The sequence below is a fragment of the Plecotus auritus genome (assembly GCF_963455305.1).
Source record: "Plecotus auritus genome assembly, chromosome: 5".
In the NCBI taxonomy this organism is placed as follows: Eukaryota; Metazoa; Chordata; class Mammalia; order Chiroptera; family Vespertilionidae; genus Plecotus; species Plecotus auritus.
The window spans coordinates 105,213,513-105,234,525 of record NC_137776.1 but is presented as its reverse complement, the minus strand read 5'-3'; the positions used below and the strand labels follow the sequence as shown (position 1 = coordinate 105,234,525).

Below are 21,013 nucleotides of genomic sequence, written 5' to 3'. Positions count from 1 at the left end.
TTCCTCTCTCCCTAAAAATCCATTAAAAAATCCATTAAAAAATCTTAAAAAACATTGATGTGAGAAAAATAGGGCCCGGGCTGGGGAGGAGCCTGCAACCAAGGTACGTGCCCTTGATCGGAATTGATCCAGGGACTCTTTGGTCTGCAGGCCAATGCTCTATCCACTGAGCCAAACAGGCTAGGGCTACAGCCACTTTTTACAACATTCCTCAGATAATGAATTTTGTCCAAACCCAGTGAAAATCCAACCAGGATGCCATGGCTGGGTGGCTTAGTTGGTTGGAGTGTTGTCCCCTACACCAAAAGGTTGCAGGTTTGATCCCTACTCAAGCACGTGCAGGAGGCAACTGACCGATGTATCTCTCTCACATGAAGGTTCTCTTTCTTTCTCTCTCTCTTCCTCCCTCTCTAAAAATCAATGAACAGAAAAACATCAATGAGGATTAAAAATGGCAGCAGAGTAATTGGGTACTGCACGGACATGCTCCCAGGAACAAACTGGAATTACAACTAAAATATAGAAAAACTTCCTGAATAACCAACAGAAAACTCCCAGGAGAGAACCCTGATACCCGGGGACCAAATGTGGAGACCACATAGAGAATGGTAGGAGGGGTGGAGGCACGAAAGGGCTGGCAGGGCGCCCACAGATAGCAACTGAAGTCCGGGAGAGATACCTCAGCTCAGGGGGCGGGGTGGGAGGTGCCACTGAGAACTCTGGGATCTAACCCCCAAGTTGGGCCCCCCAGCAAAGAGCACCAGAACTGAGGAGGGTACTCACGTAACAACTGACTGTGAAAAGCAGTAGGGTGCTGTCTGCCAGGGAGTAGCAGCTGAAAATTCAGGCACTCTCTTAAAAAGCCAATGCACTAAACTCCCTGTGGAGCCACCCACATTGTGCTCCAGCAGAGGAAGGGTGAAGTGGACTGGAGCTGTGAGAGCAGAACCCAGGACTGGAGACTCCGGGGATAGAGCTCAGAAGGCAGACACCCCAAGTTTCCTAGACTGAGTCATTCCCTTACGGAGCAGGGGACATCTTTCCCACATAGACATCTGCCTTGCCTGGGGAGGAAGACAGCAGACACGCCCTGTTGAAAAACACCTTGCCCTGAGGCCACTTAAGAGATTAAAAGTGACAATTTGCCTCCAGGCAGAAGCAACTACCCACCCTGTTGAAAAAACTCTCCCCACACCTTAGGACAATCGCCTGGGGTGCAATTCAAGATGGAATCCTCTCAGTCTGTAGGCCAGCCTTGGGCAAACTACGGCCTGAGGGCCGGATCCGACTATTCTATCCAGTTCTCTTGCTCTCCCCTCCGCTCCTTTACTTTGAATTTATATTAGTTCACACAAACACTCCATCCATGCTTTTGTTCCGGCCCTCCGGTCCAGTTTAAGAACCCATTGTGGCCCTCGAGTCAAAAAGTTTGCCCACCCCTGCTGTAGGCAGAGGCGGTCTCTGGAGGCTTTGAGTCTTTGCCTGATCTAAGTAGTCAGAAACAGCCTTTAACACTGTCCTGCACTAGAGATTGAGAAGTATAGAGGATCTACCTAAAACATACTCACAAACCCAAACAGGAAATGAAGAGGCAAAGAAACAAACCCCAAAACAAAGAACTAGAGAATTCTCCAGAAGAAGAGATAAATGAAGCAGAGATAAAAAAAATTTATACAAATCAGAGTTCAGAATAATAATGATAAAAATGCTCAACAGCATGAAAAAAGATATAGTAACTATGAAAAAAGAACAGTCTGAGATAAAGAATGATATAATACAAATAAAGAACACACTGGAAGGAATACACAGCAGATTAGGGGAAGCTGAGTTTTGAATCAGTGAATTAGAAGACAGAGTTGAAAATATCACTCAATTAGAGAACCAAAAAGAAAAAAACAATTGAAAGACAGGAGAACAGCTTAAGGGAGCTGTGGCACAATGTGAAACCTAACAATATTAGAATAGCAGGTGTACAAGAAGAGGCAGAAAGGCGTAGAGAAGATGTCTGAAGAAATAATGGCAGAAAACTTCCCTAACCTGGTAAAGGAAAGAGTCAGACAAGAGCAGGAGGCACAGAGAACCCCAAACAAGAAGAACTCAAACAGGCCCACACCCACACACATCATAATTAAAATGCCAAAAATTAAAGACAAAGAGATAATCTTAAAGGCAATAAGAGAGAAGAAAACTATTACCTACAAAGGATTTCCCATAAGGCTGACACCTGATTTCCCATCAGAAACTCTACAGGCCAGAAGGGAATGGCATGAAGTACTCAAGGTAATGTAAAGCAAGAATATGACACCAAGATTACTATACCCAGCAAGGCTATCACTTAAAATAGACGGCCAAATAAAGAGCTTCCCAGACAAAAAAAAAAAAAAAAAGGATAAAGGAGTTCATCACCACCAAGCCAGCATTACAAGAAATGCTAAAGGGACTGATGCAATGAGAAGAGGAAACAGAGAAAGAAATCTAACCATACAGAATTAAAATGGCAATAAATAAGTACCTATCAATAATAACCCAAATGTAAATGGATTAAATGCTCCAATCAAAAGGCCTAGGGTAGTTGAATGGATACAAAAACATGACCCAAATATATGCTATCTACAAGAGACCTACCTCAAAACAAAAGACACACACAGGATGAGAGTGAAGAGATGGAAAAAAATTTTCCATGCAAATGGAAAAGATAAAAAAGCTGGAGTAGCAATACACCAATAATGAACTTACAGAAAGAGAGACTGAAAAAACAATCCCATTTACCATCGCACCAAAAAAATTAAGATACCTAGGAATAAACGTAACAAAGGAGGTAAAAGACCTATATGCGGAAAACTACAGGACACTGAAAAAAGAGATAGAGGAAGACATAAACGAATGGAAAAACATAGAGTGTTCATGGATTGGTAGAAACATCATCAAAATGTCCATACTACCCAAAGCAATCTATAGATTCAATGCACTCCCCGTTAAAATACCAACGGCATATTTCACAGACCTAGAATAAACTTTCCAAAAATTCATCTGGAATAAAAAAAAGACCCCGAATAGCTGCAGCAATCCTGAGAAAGAAGAACAAAGTAGGTGGGATCTCAATACCAGATATCAAGCTATATTACAAAGCCACTGTTCTCAAAATAGCCTGGTAATGGCACAAGAACAGACATATAGACCAATGGAATAGAATAGAGAACCCAGAAATCGACCCAAACCACTATGCTCAATTAATATTTGACAAAGGAGGCATAAACATACAATGGAGTCAAGACAGCCTCTTCAATAAATGGTGTTGGGAAAATTGGACAGATACATGCAAAAAAATGAAACTAGACCACCGACTTATACCATACACAAAAATAAACTCAAAATGGATAAATATAAAATGGACTTAAACATAAGATGGGAAACCATAAAAATAGTAGAGGAATCCACAGGCAGCAAAATCTCAGACACAAGCCGAAGGAATTTCTTCACTGATACTGCTCCTAGGGCAATGGAAACTAAAGAGAAAATAAACAAATGGGACCACATCAAAATAAGCTTTTGCACAGCAAAAGAAACCATCAACAAAACAACAAGAAAGACCACTACATGGGAGAACATATTTGCCAATGTTATCACCAATAAGGGTTTAATCTCCAACATTTACAGGGAACTCATACAACTTAACAAAAGGAAGATAAACAATCTAATCAAAAAATGGGCAACAGACCTAAATAGACACTTTTTGAAAGACAGAAGGAAGGCCAAGAGACATATGAAAACATGCTCAAAGTCACTAATCATCTGAGAGATGCAAATCAAAACGATAATGCAGTACCATCTCACCTGTCAGAATGGCTATCATCAACAAATCAACAAACGACAAGTGTTGGCGAGGATGCAGAGAAAAAGGAACTCTTTTGCACTGCTGGTGGGAATGCAGACTGGTGCAGCCACTGTGGAGAACAGTATGGAGTTTCCTCAAAACATTAAAAATGGAACTGCCATTTGACCCAGTGATCCCACTTCTAGGAATATATCCCAAGAAACCAGAAACACGAATCAGAAAGGATATATGCACCCCTATTTTCATAGCAGCACAATTCACCATAGCTAAGAATTGGAAACAGCCTAAGTGCCCATCAGCAGATGAGCGGATTAAAAAACTGTGGTACATCTACACAATGGAATACTACGCTGCTGTAAAAAAGGAGTTCTTACCATTTGCAACAGCATGGATGGAACTGGAGAGCATTATGCTAAGCGAAATAAGCCAGTCAGAGAAAGATAAATATCACATGATCTCACTGATTTGTGGAATATAATGAACAACATAAACTGATGAACAAAAACAGATCCAGAAAGAGAGAAACATCGATCAGACCGTCAAACCTCAGAGGGAAGGTAGGGAAGGGTGGGGGTAAGGGGGAGAGATCAACCAAAGGACTTGTATGCATGCATATAGGCCTAACCAATGGACACAGACAACAGGGGGGTGAGGGCATGAGTGGGGGGGATATGAGGGTAATGGGGGAATAAGGACACATATGTAATAACTTAATAAAGAAATTGAAAAATAAAATAAAATAAAATGAAGGCCATCGCAAGAGACAAGAAAGGGCACTACATAATACTAAAGGGATCGATCCAACAAGAGGCTATAACCTGGGTAAACATATATGACCCAATATAGGAGCACCTAAATATGTAAAAAAAACTTTTAGAGGACGTTAACAGAGAGATCAACAACAATACAGTCATAGTAGGGGACTTTACCATCCCTCTGACTTCACTGGACAGACCTTCCAGACAAAAACTTAACAAGGAAACAGAGACTAAAGGACACACTGGATCAGATGGATTTAATTGACACTTATAGATTTCACGCCAAAGCTGCAGAATATACATTCTTCTTAAGGGCACAAGGATCATTCACAAAGACAGACCACATGTTAGGACACAAAACAAGTCTCTACAAGTTCAAGAAGACTGAAATCATATCAAGTATCTTCTTAGATCACAGTGGAATGAAATTAGAAATCAACTACAGTAAAAGCGCCCCAAAACATTCAAACACATGGAGGCTAAATAGCATGTTATTAAACAATGAATTGGTTACCAATGAGATCAAGAAAGAAATCAAAAACTTCCTGCAAACAAATGAAAATGAACACACAGCAATCCAAAAATCTCTGGGACACAGCAAAAGCAGCCCTGAGAAGGAAGTTCACAGCACTACAGACATACTTCAAAAAAACAAGAAAAATCAGCAATAAACTATTTAACCCTACAACCTAAAGAACTAGAAAGAGAACAAGAAGAAAAGCCCAGAGTAAGTAGAAAGAAGGAAATAATAAAGATTAGAGCAGAAATAAATAACATTAAAAAAAATCAATGAAACCAAGAGCTGTATCTTTGAAAGGATAAACAAAATTGATAAACCATTAGCCAGACTCATGAAGAAACAAAGAGAGAGACCCAAATAAATAAAATCAGAAACGAAAGTTGAGAAGTAACCACTGACACCACAGAAATACAAAGGATTGTAAGAAAATACTATGAACAACTACTGGTATATGCCAACAAGCTGTACATTGTGGATGAAATAGACAAATTTCTAGAAAAATATAATCTTCCGAAACTAAATCAGGAAAAATCTGAAGAGGCCAGTAACAACTGATGAAATAGAAGTAGTAATCAAAAAACTTACACCAAACAAAAGCCTGGGTCCGGACGGCTTCACAGGGGAGTTTTACCAATCATTCAAAGAAGAATTAACACCTATACTCCTCAAACTATTTCATAAAATCCAAGAGGAAGGAACACTTCCACACTCTGTTTATGAGGCTAGCATTATCCTAATTCCAAAACCAGATAAAGACACTACAAAGAAAGAGAATTACAGGCCAATATCCCTGATGAACACAGATGCTAAAATCCTCAACAAAATATTAGCAAATCGCATCCAGCAATACATTAAAAAGATTATACACCATGACCAAGTGTGATATATTCCAGGTATGCAAGGCTGGTACAATATTCGTAAATCAATAAACGTGATACATCACATAAACAAATTGAAAGATAAAAATCACATGATCATGTCAATAGATGCAGAAAAAACATTTGAAAAAATCCAACACCCATTTTGATAAAAACTCTCAGCAAAGTGGGAATAGAGGGAGCATATCTCAACATGTTAAAGGCCATATATGACAAACCTACAGCCAACATCACACTCAATGGGCAAAAACTAAACCCATTTCCCATAAGAACAGGAACAAGACAGGGATGCCCACTGTCACCACTCCTTTCGACATAGTACTGGAAGTGCTAGCCATAGTGATCGGACAAGAAGAAGAAATAAACGGCATCCAAATTGGAAAAGAAGAAGTAAAACTGTCATTATTCGCAGCTGACATGATATTGTACATAGAAAACCCCGAAGACTCCATCAAAAAACTACTAGACTTAACAAATGAATTTGGCAATGTAGCAGGATACAAAATTAACACCCAGAAATCTATGGCTTTTTTATATACCAACTAGAGGCCCAGTGCATGAAATTCATGCACAGGCGGGGGAACCCCTCAGCCCAGTCTGCACCCTCTCCAATCCGGGACCGCTACACCTTTTTCTTATCTAGCTAACCTCTTCACATTTAAAAAAATTAACTGTAATACCACCTACTCTAGGAAATCCTCTTTGAACAAATCTCTTTACAATCTGTATTAAGTATTTTCATAGTATACCATTCTTTTTCTTTAATGGCAACTTAGAGTGGATGCAATCTGCTTCTCATTCTTGCCTCTGAATTCTTTCTGTTGCTCTTGTAATAGCAAAGCTTATCCAATTTACATTTGCCCTTCAAGGGCTAATATTTGGTTCAGTTTCTAGTTGGCTCCCTGCTTTTTTTTAAGCAATAAATTTGGGTTGTGATAGTAAACCTCACTTGTAATCAAGCCTGTAGGTCTCCCTATCTAAATATTTCTATAATACCTATCACTTTAGCATACCAGAGATTGTGTTCATTTATAGAAAATAACAATAAATGTCATTATTGTTATTTGATCTTCTAGTAATATTTTATAGCAAGATGTTTTATTCTAGTAATTTAACTATTACAAAACTGAGGTGTACAGAAATAAATCACATTGAACAATAAAGAATGTCTCAAATATCAAAGCATAGTACCCTTAGGGCTTCCCTTGTTCTGTGCCTCAAATATCATAGCATAGTAAACAGTTCACGTGGAACTCAGCTTCCTTTAAAATAGGAAGGGATGCCATACCCATGAAGCAGCTACTTCCACACATTTTTTTTATTTAATTCAGAGCACATACTCTTTGTATTAATTGTTGGAAAATCACCCTAGCAATTGCCTCTGTTCCTCTCTGTATTGTTGCCTTATATTCAGATGTCATTACTGCGCTTTTATCATCCACTCGCTCTAATAAGATTGTGAATTATTTAAGGGCAGAGATCATGACTTGAGCTTGTGTTAGCAGCAGGCACCCGGGGCCGGTGTTGTCAGGAAGGACGTCAGGACAGTAGTCCAGAAAATGTCTGCTCTAATTAGCATATTACCCCTTTATTAGTATAAATAATGAACTCACAGAAAGAGAAACTAAAAAAAAATCCCATTTACCATCGCAATAAAAAAATTAAGATACCTAGGAATAAACTTAACTAAGGAGATAAAAGACCTGACTCGGAAAACTACAGGATGCTGAAAAGATAGATAGAGGAAGACATAAACAAATGGAAGAATATACCATGTTCATGGACTGGTAGACTCAACATCATTAAATTGTCCATACTACCCAAAGCAATCTATAGATTTAATGCAATCCCCATTAAGATACCAACGGAATATTTTACAGACCTAGAACAAACTCTCCAAAAATTCATCCAAAATAAAAAAAAAGACCCCGAATAGCCGCAGCAATCCTGAGAAAGAAGAACAAAGTTGGAGGGATCACAATACCAGATACCAAGCTATATTACAAAGCCACTGTTCTCAAAATAGTCTGGTACTGGCAAAAGAACAGACATATAGACCAATGGAACCAAACAGAGAGCCCAGAAATCGACCCAAGCCATTATGCTCAATTAATACTTGGCAAAGGAGACAAGAGCATACAATGGAGTCAAGACAGTCTCTACAATAAATGGTGTTGGGAAAATTGGACAGATACATGCAAAAAAATGAAACTAGACCACCAATACACAAGGATAAACTCAAAATGGATAAAGGACTTAAACATAAGACGGGAAAACATAAAAATCTTAGAAGAAGCCATAGGCAGCAAAATATCAGACATATGTCATAGCAATATCTTTGCTGATACAGCTCCTAGGGCAATGGAAACTAACGAGAAAATAAACAAATGGGACTACATCAAAATGAAAAGCTTCTGCACAGCAAAAGAAACCATCAACAAAACAATGTTATCTCCAATAAGTGTTTAAACTCCAAAATTTATAGGGAACTCATATAACTTAACAAAAGAAAGATAAACAATCCAATCAAAAAATGGGCAAAGGACCTAAATAGACACTTTTCAAAAGAGGACAAACAGAAGGCCAAGAGACATATGAAAACAGGTTCAAAATCACTAATCATTCGAGAGATGCAAATCAAACAACAATGAGGTACCACCTCACACCTGTCAGAATGGCTATCATCAACAAATAGACAAAGGACAACTGCTGGTGAGGATGTGGAGAAAAAGGAACCCTCTTGCAGACTGGTACAGCCACTGTGGAAAATAATATGGAGTTTCCTCAAAATTTTAAAAATGAAACGGCCATTTGACTCAGTAATCCCACTTCTAGGAATATATCCCAAGAAATCAGAAACACCAATTAGAAAGAACATATGCACCCCTAAATTCATAGCAGCACAATTTATAATTCCTAAGATTTGGAAACAGCCTAAGTGCCCATCAGCAGATGAGCGGATTAAAAAACTGTGGTACATCTACACAATGGAGTACTACTCTGCTGCAAAAAAGAAGGAACTCTTACCATTTGCAACAGCATGAATGGAGCTGGAGAACATTATGCTAAGTGAAATAAGCCAGTCAGAGAAAGATAAAAATCACATGATCTCACTGATTTGTGGAATATAATGAACAACATAAACTGATGAACAAAAATAGAGCCAGACAAAAAAAATACTTTAGAATATAATAGAAGTAATTCTATTATTTGCAGATTTTTAATATTTCCTACAACTTTTGTAATAGTATACTATGTTAGTACAGTTTTGATATTATTATATTTAAAATCGTTTTTCTTGAAATATTAATGTTCATTGCATGTAATATTATATTTAAAATCGTTTTTCTTGAAATATTGATGTTTATTGCACGTAAATGGCTAATTATTTTGTACCTACAATCTGATAATAGATTTATTTTGTATATTGTAAAAAAAATTTTAAAAATAAGTAAATTTTTTAAAAGAATGCAAAAAAATAAATAAATAAATGAACATATCCTTGGGTGAGGATTAAGAAGAAAAACTCCAACCAGGGCATAACTAATTTCACTGGAGACTCTGCTCATTTTATCTACTTGGGAGAAAGTTCCAGATGAATGAGGAAAACACCTTTAAAAAAAAAAATCTTAAAAAAAAAAAGAGACTTAAATTTAAGACCCAAACTATAAAACTCCTAGAAGAACACACAGGCAGTAAACTCTCTGACATGGCTCTGAGTAATATATTTTCTGATATATCTCCTCAGAGAAGGAGATATATAACAAAAGAAAAAATAAACAAATGAGACTACATTAAACTAAAAGTTTTTGTACAGCAAAGGAAACCCATCAACAAAACGCAAAAACAACCTACTGATTGGGAGAATGTATTCCTCAATGATACATCCAATAAAAGGTTATTATTCAAATTTTATAATGAACTCATACATTATAATTTATAATTAACGGCAACTCCCTCCAAAAACACAAACTAATTTAAAAATGGGCACAGAACCTCAAGAGACATTTCTCCAAAGAAGACCTACAGATGGCCAACAGACATATAATCATAAAAAGATGCTCCAACAGCCCTAACCGGTTTGGCTCAGTGGATAGAGCATCGTCCTGCAGACTGAAAGGTCCCAGGTTCGATTCCGGTCAAGGGCATGTACCTTGGTTGTGGGCACTTCCCCAGTAGGAGGTGTGCAGGAGGCAGCTGATAGATGTTTCTCTCCCATCGATGTTTCTAACTCTCTATTCCTCTCCCTTCCTCTCTGTAAAAAATCAATAAAATATATTTAAAAAAAAAAAAAGATGCTCCAACATCACTAATTATCAGAGAAAGGCTAGTTAGAACCACAATGAGATATTACTTCACACCTGTCAGAATGACTATTATCAATAAATCAACAAATAACAAATGCTAGTGAAGATGTGGAGAAAAGGGAACCCTCGTGTACTGTTGGTGGGATTGTAAACTGGTGCAGCCACTATGGAAAGCTGTATGGAAGTTCCTTAAAAAATTAAAAACAGAACTACCATATGACCCAGCAATTACACCTCTGGGTGTGATCCAAAATACTAATTCAAAAAGATATATGTACCCCTATGTTCACTAAAACATTATTTCCAATAGCCAAGATAAGGAAGCAACCTAAGTGCCTATCAAGAGAAGATTGGATAAAGAAGATGTGGTACATACATACAACACACTATTCCTCAGCCAAAACAACAATAATGAACTCTTACCATTGTGACAACATGGATGGACTTAGAGGGTATTAGGCTAAGTGAAATAAATCAGACAGAGAACAACAAATTCCATATGATTTTACTTATATGTGGAATCTAAAGAACAAAATAAATGAACAAACAAAACAGAAACAGTCATGGATACAGAGAACGAACTGAGGGTAGTTAAAAAACAATCACAGGGGCCCTGGCTGGTGTGATCAGTGGTTAGAGTGCCGACCCATGAACTGAAGGGTTGGGGGTTCGAGTCCCAGTCAAAGGCACATACCTGGGTTGCAGGTTCAATCCCCTGTGTGCACAAGGCTAACAATCAATGTGTCTCTCTCACATTGATGTTTCTCTCTCTGTCTCTCTCTCTCATTCTCTCTCTTCCTCCCTCCCTCCCTCCCTTCCACTCTCTCTAAAAATCAATGGGAAGAATATCCTTGGGTAAGGATTAACAACAATAACAACAACAAATAGTCACAGGGATATAAAGCACAGCATAGTGAATACAGTCAATAATACTGTGAGAACTATGTATGGTGTCCAGTAGGTGCTAGACTTATAAGGGGATCCCTTTGTAAATTACATAAATATCTAACCACTATGCTGTACACCTGAAACTAATATCTACACTAATAAAAGAGAAATATGCAAAATGACCATACCTCCGCAACGCCCATCAGCCAATCGTGGGTGAGTAAGCAAATTAACCCAACAAAGATGGCAGGTTAATTTGCATACACAGGCGTGGAGCGGCTGGGCAGGGCAGGACGTCTGCTATGAGGGGGAGGGCAGGGGGGGGCAGAGGGAGCTACAGGAGCAGTGCTCTGGCCGGGAGCTAAGACTTGCAGGCTCCCGGGCGGCCGGGAGCAAAGCCAGGGGAAGGAAGGCTTATTCTTGCACAATCTTCATGCAACGGGCCTCTAGTAAAGTAATACTGAGTGACAACTGTAATTAACAAAAAAGTTTCTTTAAAAGAAAAGGTTAACTGAAAATACAATAAATTCCTAATTATCTCTAATTTCAGCTAAAACTTTACCTTCAGCTAAATGTACTCTGCTCCACTCCCATTATCAAATTTCAAAGGAATGACAAAAGCCAAATAAAATCACTCCTGCCCAGCCCGGCCATGGAGAAAGGAGCCCGCCTGGATGCCAACAAGCACACCCACTTCACCTCCGCAAAGGGCTGGTGGCCTGCAAATGGGAGCACCATTCCCGGGAGTGAGAAGAGTGACCGCTGTGGGTGTGAACATCTGCTTGATCTGTGTAAGCTTATCATTCACCTGCCTTTCTATATGGCTGCTTATGCATCTAGAAAATACTAGAAAGTGCTTACTGTGTGTGGCCACTTTCCTCCACACCTTACAAATACTATTCCACACTCCTTACAACATGAGAACTCTCCTAGCCTTTATTTTACAAACGGAGGGGACACTGAGCAGAAAGGCTGCTATCACTTGCCTGGTACGGCCACAACTGGAGCATAGGTGCTCTGGCTTCAGGTCTTGTTCATAACCACTGCTGCCTAAAACCAGTTCTCACCGCGAGGACCCAGAGCCCCTGAGGTAAGAGTCAGCATCATAACCCATCCTCCCATCCTTCCCCGAGGAGCCAAGGCTGCGTATCTGAGGACAGGGGGATGCTGTTGATCTCAGGAAGTCTGATGTGCGCACTGGCTCAGTGCCCTGCGAATTCCTGGAGACGCGGAGTGACCCCACAGCTAGCTGAGGCCAACTAGGGGCACCTCAGGAACCAGGTGCCAGGCATCAGTCAGCTGACGGTGATCCTGACTTGCACTCTCCTGGAAGCTATAGATCCACAGTCCCAAGCACATGACTGTATAGATTATGAAAGTAGGCAGGGTCAACCCCAGAGCATCCAGCCTCTTCCTACCAAAATTCGAAATCAAGAAAGCCTCCTGGGGAATGCAGAGAGGCCGTGGGCGAGGTGCACTCCGCACGCTCCCACTCGGAAGCCCTGTCTGGAAGATTCCAGTAAATGTAACCGACTTCACGGCCACTGTTGCTCGAGACGCAGCAAAGCTCCGGCACTTCACATGCTCCTTACATGGCAAATGCCGTTCTTTCCCTTTCTGATAAAAATGTAACAGTAGAGGTAGCTATTTTCACGTGGTAGGAAAAAATATATCACTACTTCCTGCTTCATTTGTCGCAAGCTCTCTATCTTGCTATTCCAAGTGTGAACGGGCAGCATTAGAGTCACCTGGAAGGTTGTTCAAATGTAGAATCCCAGGCCCACCCTGTCTCCTGGACCAGGATCAGCACTTCAACAAGACCCCCAGGGGAAGGTCTGGATACCAGGAACCAGGAGCCTGATCACTTCCCCTCCCGGGGGAGCGCTGACCCACCCACCGCACTGAGAGGGAGGAAGAACCGACCTGGGTGAGGCTCCTGTGTAAAGAAGCAAAAGTTCACACACACGTGTCTGCAGCAGCTGCGTGTGCAGCTGACCAAACTGGACCCCCCAAACGTCCCCACACAATACATCCCCACAATAGGACCCTGCTCAGCAGTAAAAGCAGCCAATACTCAGACATGCTAGACATCGATGATCTCCAAAAAGAATATGCTGACAGAAAGATGACGTGCAAAATAATCCACACAGTGTTCCATTTTTTTTTTTTTAATATATTTTATTGATATTTCACAGAGAGGAAAGGAGAGGGATAGAAAGCCAGAAACATCGATGAGAGAGAAACATCGATCAGCTGCCTCCTGCACACCTCCCACTGGGGGTGTGCCCGCAACCAAGGTACATGCCCTTGACCGGAATCGAACCCGGGACCCTTCAGTCCGCAGGCCGACGCTCTATCCACTGAGCCAAACCGGTGTCGGCCAGTGTTCCATTTTTTAAAATTCTTAAAATGGAAACTAGTCTCTAGTGAAAGAAAGCAACTTAGCAGTTGCCTGGGGAAAGTGGGGCAGGGACAGGAGAGAGGGATTGCCAAGGGTGTGCAGAAGCTTCTGAAGTGATGGCCTCACCACTCAGCTACCACACGTACACTTCACTACATACAATTCATGTGCGTCAATTACACCTCAATCATCTGTTTTTAAAATTACATGACTTGATTACTATAAAAATGATAAGCCCAACAAAAGAAAATACACTCATTTCCTGATTTTTTTAAAAAATGCATATTTTTATTGATTTCAGAGAGGAAGGAAGACGGAGAAAGAGATAGAAAATCAGTGATGAGAAAGAATCATTGATCGGCTGCCTCCTGCACGCCCCACTCTGGGGATGGAGCCCACAACCCAGGCATGTGCCCTGTGACTGGGGATCGAACCGTGACCTCCTGGTTCACAGGTCGACACTCAACCACTGAGCCCTGCTAGCTGGGCTCATTTCCTGATCTTTTATAAACAGGGGCTGACTGAGTGATGTTATTTAAAATTAATAAATCAAGTAATATACATATGAGTCCATTTTAAATTATAGATAAAACACTACGAAAAAATGATGGGATCAGAGAAAGGGAAGAATTTAAAACAAGAAATATATAATTGTGTCACTGCTCGGAGTAAGAAGTCGTCAGAGCTCTGTAAAGGGACAGAGGACCAAGGACACTAGAGGACATTATAACAATAAAGATGAACAGATGGGACAAAATACAACCCTGTCCTGTTATTAGAATAAACCCACAAGTAGAAAAAACAACAGGTAAATACAGTACATACAAGATAATTTTTTAAATGTAAAACCACCAAATCAGAAGGCATGGCAAACCACGACAGCCCTCACACCAGACACACCCACACACTGCTAGAAGCTGTCCTCGTCCAGTGAGAACAAGGCTCCAATTTGGTCACAAAGCAAAACCCAACTAAAGCAGAACATTAGACAAACATCTGACACAAAAGAAAAAATACATTTACAAATGTTGAAGGATGGGTGTGTTACCTGAGTCAAATACAAAGAAAACATCTCATAATATGAATCCATCAGGGCAATATAGGTCTCAAAGCATTAAATAGGCCAGGAAAAAGGCACTTCATAAGGCTTAAGAAAGGAGAAGTCCATAATGAAGATGTACCAATGGTAAAATATCTATGCGCCAAGTAATACAGAGGCAGCATCTACAAAGCAAACACACAACAATAAATTCACAACTACATAAATAGCACAGCCATCCTCTGGCCAATATGCAGCAAACCAGAAAATAACAACAGAAACCCTGGCTGATTAAAGCAGACAGATGTGGATGGCATGGAGGCACATTTCCTTCCCATCTGGTAGCTGCAGAAGCTGGTCCAACACTGAGACCAGTTCCGTGAAGTGCAGGCCCCAGCCACCTGCTTCCAGAGGTGCTTTCTAGCAAGGCCACTTTCCCAACAACAAAGTGTCCAGTGTTCACGGCTGTACAAATGTTCTCTTCTTCCCTGAAATGCTAAATCTATACAGCATCACAAAGGTGGGTCCCACTGTCCTATAACTTTGATCCCAAATTTCTTCTATCGCAATAATTATCTATCTAAATGGCTAATTTAAGGGATGGAGGGTGTTAAGGGGTGGGGGTGAAGGGATTGAGCAAAAAAGAAAAAAAGAGAGAGAGAACTCGTGGACATGGACAACAGTGTGGTGATGGGGTGGAGGTGGAAGAGGGCATAGAGGAGGTAAATGGTGATGAAAAATTTTAATTTAATTTAATTATTAAAAAATGAATAAAGAGGCTTATCCTTGGCTCTGCTCTCCCCTCCTCCTTTCTTCTTTTAGAAGTAGGCCTGCCCTCCAGGAAGTCAGGTTCTCCTCCATGTCCAGGTGATCAGTGCGCTGTGAGTATGAATGCCAGCTCGGGCCAACCACTGAGGGCGTGGCCAGCACAACCACTGAGGGCTGGGCCAGTGGGCCTGATGCTGGAGATCCCAGTAAGGAAATCTCCTCAACACATCTGAAACCACAACCTTCAACATAGCGAACATCAGGGATAAGGATAACATTTTGCTTTTTTTCCTGTTTTTTATTTTATTTTCAATTTGTTCAGAACCTGGAAGAGAGGGATTACTATTTGTGAAGGTTCCCCTCAGCTACCCTAATAATATGTACAATGGTATTTTCTGCATCATCCTATCTAATAAAGAGGGAATATGCTAATTTACTGTCATGCCCTCACAAAGATGGTGGCGCCAATAAGGAAGGAATATGCTAATTGACTGTCACACCCTCAAAGATGGCAGCGCCCACAGCCACAAGATGGCGGCGCCCAGTCCCCTCAGCCCTGCCAGGGTGGCAGGCACACGGCATGGCCAGGCCCACCCCTAGGCGGGTCCGGCTGCTCGGCGCGCCTGCCTCCAGAGTCCCCCAGTTCTCTCAGACCCCAGCCACCCAGGGCTGGCCCGAGGCACAGGCAAGCCTCAAATGGCAGCTGCCCAGCCGACGCCTGAGGCGCAGGCAAGTCTTGGATGGAGGTTGCCCAGCCGACGCTCGAGGTGCAGGCAAGCCTCGGATGGCAGCTGCCCAGCCGCCCAGAGCTGCCCAAGGCTCAGGTAACCAGGGCTGGCCGAGGCTTGCGATGCCAGCAGTGGCAGCAGCAGAGGTGTAATGGGGCATCGCCTTCCCTGATTGCCAGGTTGCCTCCCGCCCCTGAGGACTCCCGGACTGTGAGAGGGGGCAGGCCGGACTGAGGGACCCCCCCTCCAGTGCATAAATTTTCATGCACCGAGCCTCTAGTTGTTTATCATAGTAAAACTAAAAACTACCTAAATGTCCATTAATAAAGGGCTATTACATCCATTATGGTATGTCCATGAAAGTAATATTAGGAAATCATTTTTTAAATGCAGGGGTAAAAAATCCACATTGCAGAAAACTAGGCTCCAAATTATTACCAGAAATAATTTTGCAAATACAACGTTTATCACACAGCCAAAGAATAACCAAAGAAACAAGGTATAGTACAAACCAGTAAAAAAAGAAAAGCATTAAGAAAAAGATCCATACAAAATTGAGATCCATTATCATCAAAAACTGACTCTCAAAGACATGAAAGCCAAGCAGGAAACTGTAAACCATAAAAAGTGACAACTGGTTTTTAAAGAAAACAAAAATATTTTAAAAATTAAATAAAAACTCAATGTTTGTGAAAAGAAAAAAATAGGTGTGCTTATAAGAAAATTAGTGAGCTGGTAGATGGCTTACAAGACAGAGGTACAGAGAAACAGAGGGAAACCACAGAAAAAGATAAAGATATAAAGGACATAGTAAGAAGGTCTAATATAAGTCTAATTGGCAGAAGATAAATGAAACCAAAATTCATCAAAATGATTTTAAAGTAAAGCAGCAAAATACAACTGAAGAAAAAAGAAATTAATAAAAACCAGGATAGGAATTAATAAAACAGAAATACCAGAGAGGATTAACAAAGCCCAAGAAAGATGTTTTTGAAATGTCTAATAACACTGATAAGGCTTGGAAGACCTGATCAAAGAGAGAAAAAGAGGACACTTACAACCAATATCAGGAATGAAAAGGGACATCGCTGTTGATGTTTCAGATGGTGAAGCAGTAAGAGAATATTATGAGTGACTTTATATCAATTCATTTGAAAATCTGGATGACATGGATGCATTTGTAGAAAATTATAAATTTCCCAAAATGAAAAAAAAAAGAAAACTTATTTATGTGGTTATTCTCATAAATGTTTGTATACAAATAATACATATTCATGTAAAAGCCAAGAGAAGGTCTACTAATATACATATTAAATTAGTATATTATCAATAATTACTTATGTGGAGAGAAAGTAAATGCAGGAAAGCTGCTAAAGAGAGTTTTACATTTTTATATTAAATACATATTCAGATATTCCTTGTGGAATTAAAAGCTAACATAAAAAAGACAAAAAAGAATTCAAATGATTTTTTTTCTTAGTCTTTTCAAATTCTAGAATATTCCAGAGTAATATTTTAGAGTGACAGAGGTTGACTCGAGCCCATTAGTCTTTCTATGTTTCCCAAAACAGTATAGTCTTCACAAAACTGTCCAAAGACATAATGGGATTAACACAATGAAAGTCAGCAAGGGAAATAAAATTCCAAAAAGGAAAGCAGACCACAGTTGCAAACGGTGAAGTGTAACCCTATTCTATACCATGATTCCACAGGCGGGGGAATGTTAACTCAAGGAAAAGATACCATGTCAGTCTTCCATCATTCTTGGCAAGAGGACAAAGAAAACTAAAATTAAGATCTAGTAGTTATTACTTATATAATAAAGACAACTGGAGTGTTTCACCCATCCATCTTTCACATACCGTAATTCATCACTTCAAATTCTGAGTTATTACATAAACTATATGCTGAATCGAATCCAATGTAACTAAATTACTTACTTATTTTAAAAATCTCCTGGAGCCTTGGCCGGTGTGGCTCAGTTACTTGGCATCCTCCTGTGCACTGAGAGGTCGCTGGTTCGATTCCGGGTCCCGGCACATACCAGTGTTTGGGGCTTGATTCCAGATAGGTAGAGTGCAGGGGGCAGCGATCTTTCACTCTCACATTGATGTTTATCTCTCCCTCTCTACCTTCCTCTCTCAAAAAAATCAATAAAAAATCTTTTTAAAAAAAAACTCGTGCCCTACCTGGTTTGGCTCAGTGGATAAAGTGTTGGCTTGCAGACTGAAGGGTCCCAGGTTCAATTCCAGTCAAGGACACATGCCCAGTTGTGGGCCAGTGGGGGGCGTGCAGGAGGCAGCCAATCAGTGATTCTCTCTCATCATTGATATTTCTATCTCTCCCTCTCCCTTCCTCTCTGAAATGAATAAAAAAATATATTTTTTTTAAATCTCCTTGGCCTTCAAACAAGTGCATAATCTCTCAAATTGTATTATGATAGCCATTGTGATACTAATTAAGTCTTTTCAGAATAAGCCTTATTTCAGATAAAGTAAAACATAAAATTTCTGAAAAAACGTGTTATATAATGGTGATAACCTATTAAACTCCAAAAATCAATCAGTTCTGAATTTTTTGTGAATAAGTATGAGATGCCTCTAAATCAATTGGAAAACTTGATCAAAGAGAAAGATCTTTTGTATTCATTCGTGCAAGCTCTTTTGTACTCATTACTCAAGAATGTCTAAGTGCTGAAATGGGATTCTAGAAAGAGTTTACTTTTACAAGCATGCTTCTTAGATTAGCATTTCATGAAATTAACAAGTATAAAATGACTAAATGCATGAAGTGACAAATACAACACTTTAAATTCAGTAAAAATTATTCATATCTTCCTCATATTCAAAAATTCTGAATCTTATATCAGAGACTATGATTAATCCATGATAAATCAGATGTTATACTTCATAGAAAGTTATACACCTATTTTTGAGGGAAATTTTCTCAAATACTCTCATTTATAGCTTATTTATAAGAAATCATATTTATCCATAGCCAGGGTACATTTCAGATAATTAGCTTTTTCTATATGAACCTAAACCAAAAAGCCTAACAGTCAGACTAGGGTGCTTCCCAACCTTGCCCAGGAAAGGAGGGGCTTCCTGCCTGCCAGCGAGGCGGCAGCCCATAGCCCAGCACGCCTCCAGAAATGGCCAGGCTGCAAAGCCATCAGCTCTGGAGGGTCCATCTGACTTGGCCTGTCTGCAGTCAGGTCAGACCATCCTCCTTTAGGAGACTTTCCTCACTTGGCTTGTGGAACACTACTTTCTCCCGGCCTCCCCTCTGGCTGATCTTGCTCAGTCTCCGTTCTCAGACTCCTGGCCCCAGCCTTGAAGGGATGATGCCCAGGAGCCGGGCTGCTTTCCTCTACATGCCAAGCTCCCACACATCAGCATTCCGATGACTCCCAAATGCCCACCTCGAGCCCGGACTAGTTGCTTACATTCCCAATGTTACAGGACAGTGAAAAGCTAGGACAATACCAGGGCAGGAGGAATAGGAAAACTGAGGCAGGCAAGTTAACACAAGGCCACACAGGGTGGGCAATTTGCATCCAGCTTGTAACTAAAAGCCATTTTCTTCTCCTGCCCAGGACACAGCAAATGATTAAAAGCCTCCCTAAGGAGAGGATGCAGGAAAGGAGGGAATGGGGGAGGGGGAGGGAAAAGGGGCAGCTTTACTCCCTAAGCAGAGAAGCCCGCAGTCTCAGGCTTGACAAGATAAAGTTGCCAGGTGCCTCTCATGTGTTCTGGGAAGGCCACAAATAAGTAAACAGGGGCCTTGAGAATTAATCTGTACTAAAATAGCAGAGGAATTCTGAAACCTACAGACAGGAGGGCATGTAACGCCTCAGACCCCCACCACCACCACCACCAACTTGCTCTTCAGATTAGCTGAGAACCGGTCTGCACTTCATAAGCCGGTGAATAAATGTGCTTGCTGTGCTTCTTTAATACAGATACATGCTTTCATTGCTTTAATAACATTGGCTTCATCACAATGCAGTCATCTGGCGTTTTCTCATTTTTAAGTTCATTTACATGAGAAGACAAGAATCCAGGTTGGGGACAGCCCTCTCCCTCTGGCTCAGAGGGCTGTCCCATAACCTCTCTGGTATGTGAGAGGTGCCTGTGACACAAACTCATTTCTGGTCGCCTGCCTGACATCTCCACTTGGATGCCTACCAGGCATCAACTACCTTCACATTTCAACCTGAACTCCTGAGTGCTACACCTCCCACTCCAACCTACAAACATCTAGTGAATACCCTAATTTACTAAGCACAATAAATAATCAAAGTGCTCCATCCATGTTCATTCTATCATTCTTAGTCACATCCTGGGAGCAACATGAACTGGGGTGGAAGAGACAGGATGAACTCAGGCCGCCGGTACATGCATGATTCTTGCAATTTTAGGTGGAGGCAGACGGAGAGGGATTCCAGGAGAGGACCCATCTGAAGATGAGAGGAAGGCAGTACAGCCTGGCTCACCTGTCTACACCAATAGGATCCTAGTCAACTCACCCTTTCAATCAGGGCCTGTCATGTGCCAGTGACTCTGCTAGAAACTAGGTCCAGGCGGGGAAACACGGTTCTCACAACAAGGAGGCAGGAGAACTGCCAGATGGCAGTGAGAAGACGGGAATCCACATCTTCTGCGACTTCCAAATCAAGGCATTTTCAATAAACATCTATCAAAACAATTGATAGAAATGCACCGTATTTTGGTAATACATAAAGTGTAACTTTCTGACAACAAAATATCTTATGGCAATGTCTTTTTAAAACTATTACACTGAGCCAATGTGCTGACATAAAAACAACTTTATATTATGAAATATAACGTAACTTCCAGCTTGAGATAAAAATGACAGATAGAAAGATCAC

General features: G+C 40.6%; 1 protein-coding gene across 4 annotated transcripts in view; it reads right to left on the bottom strand.

The window, feature by feature from the left end:
* The window catches only part of AUH (AU RNA binding methylglutaconyl-CoA hydratase), a 206,920-nt gene that overhangs the window by 121,367 nt on the left and 64,540 nt on the right, over positions 1–21,013 (bottom strand). The gene's annotated exons all lie outside the window — the stretch shown is intronic.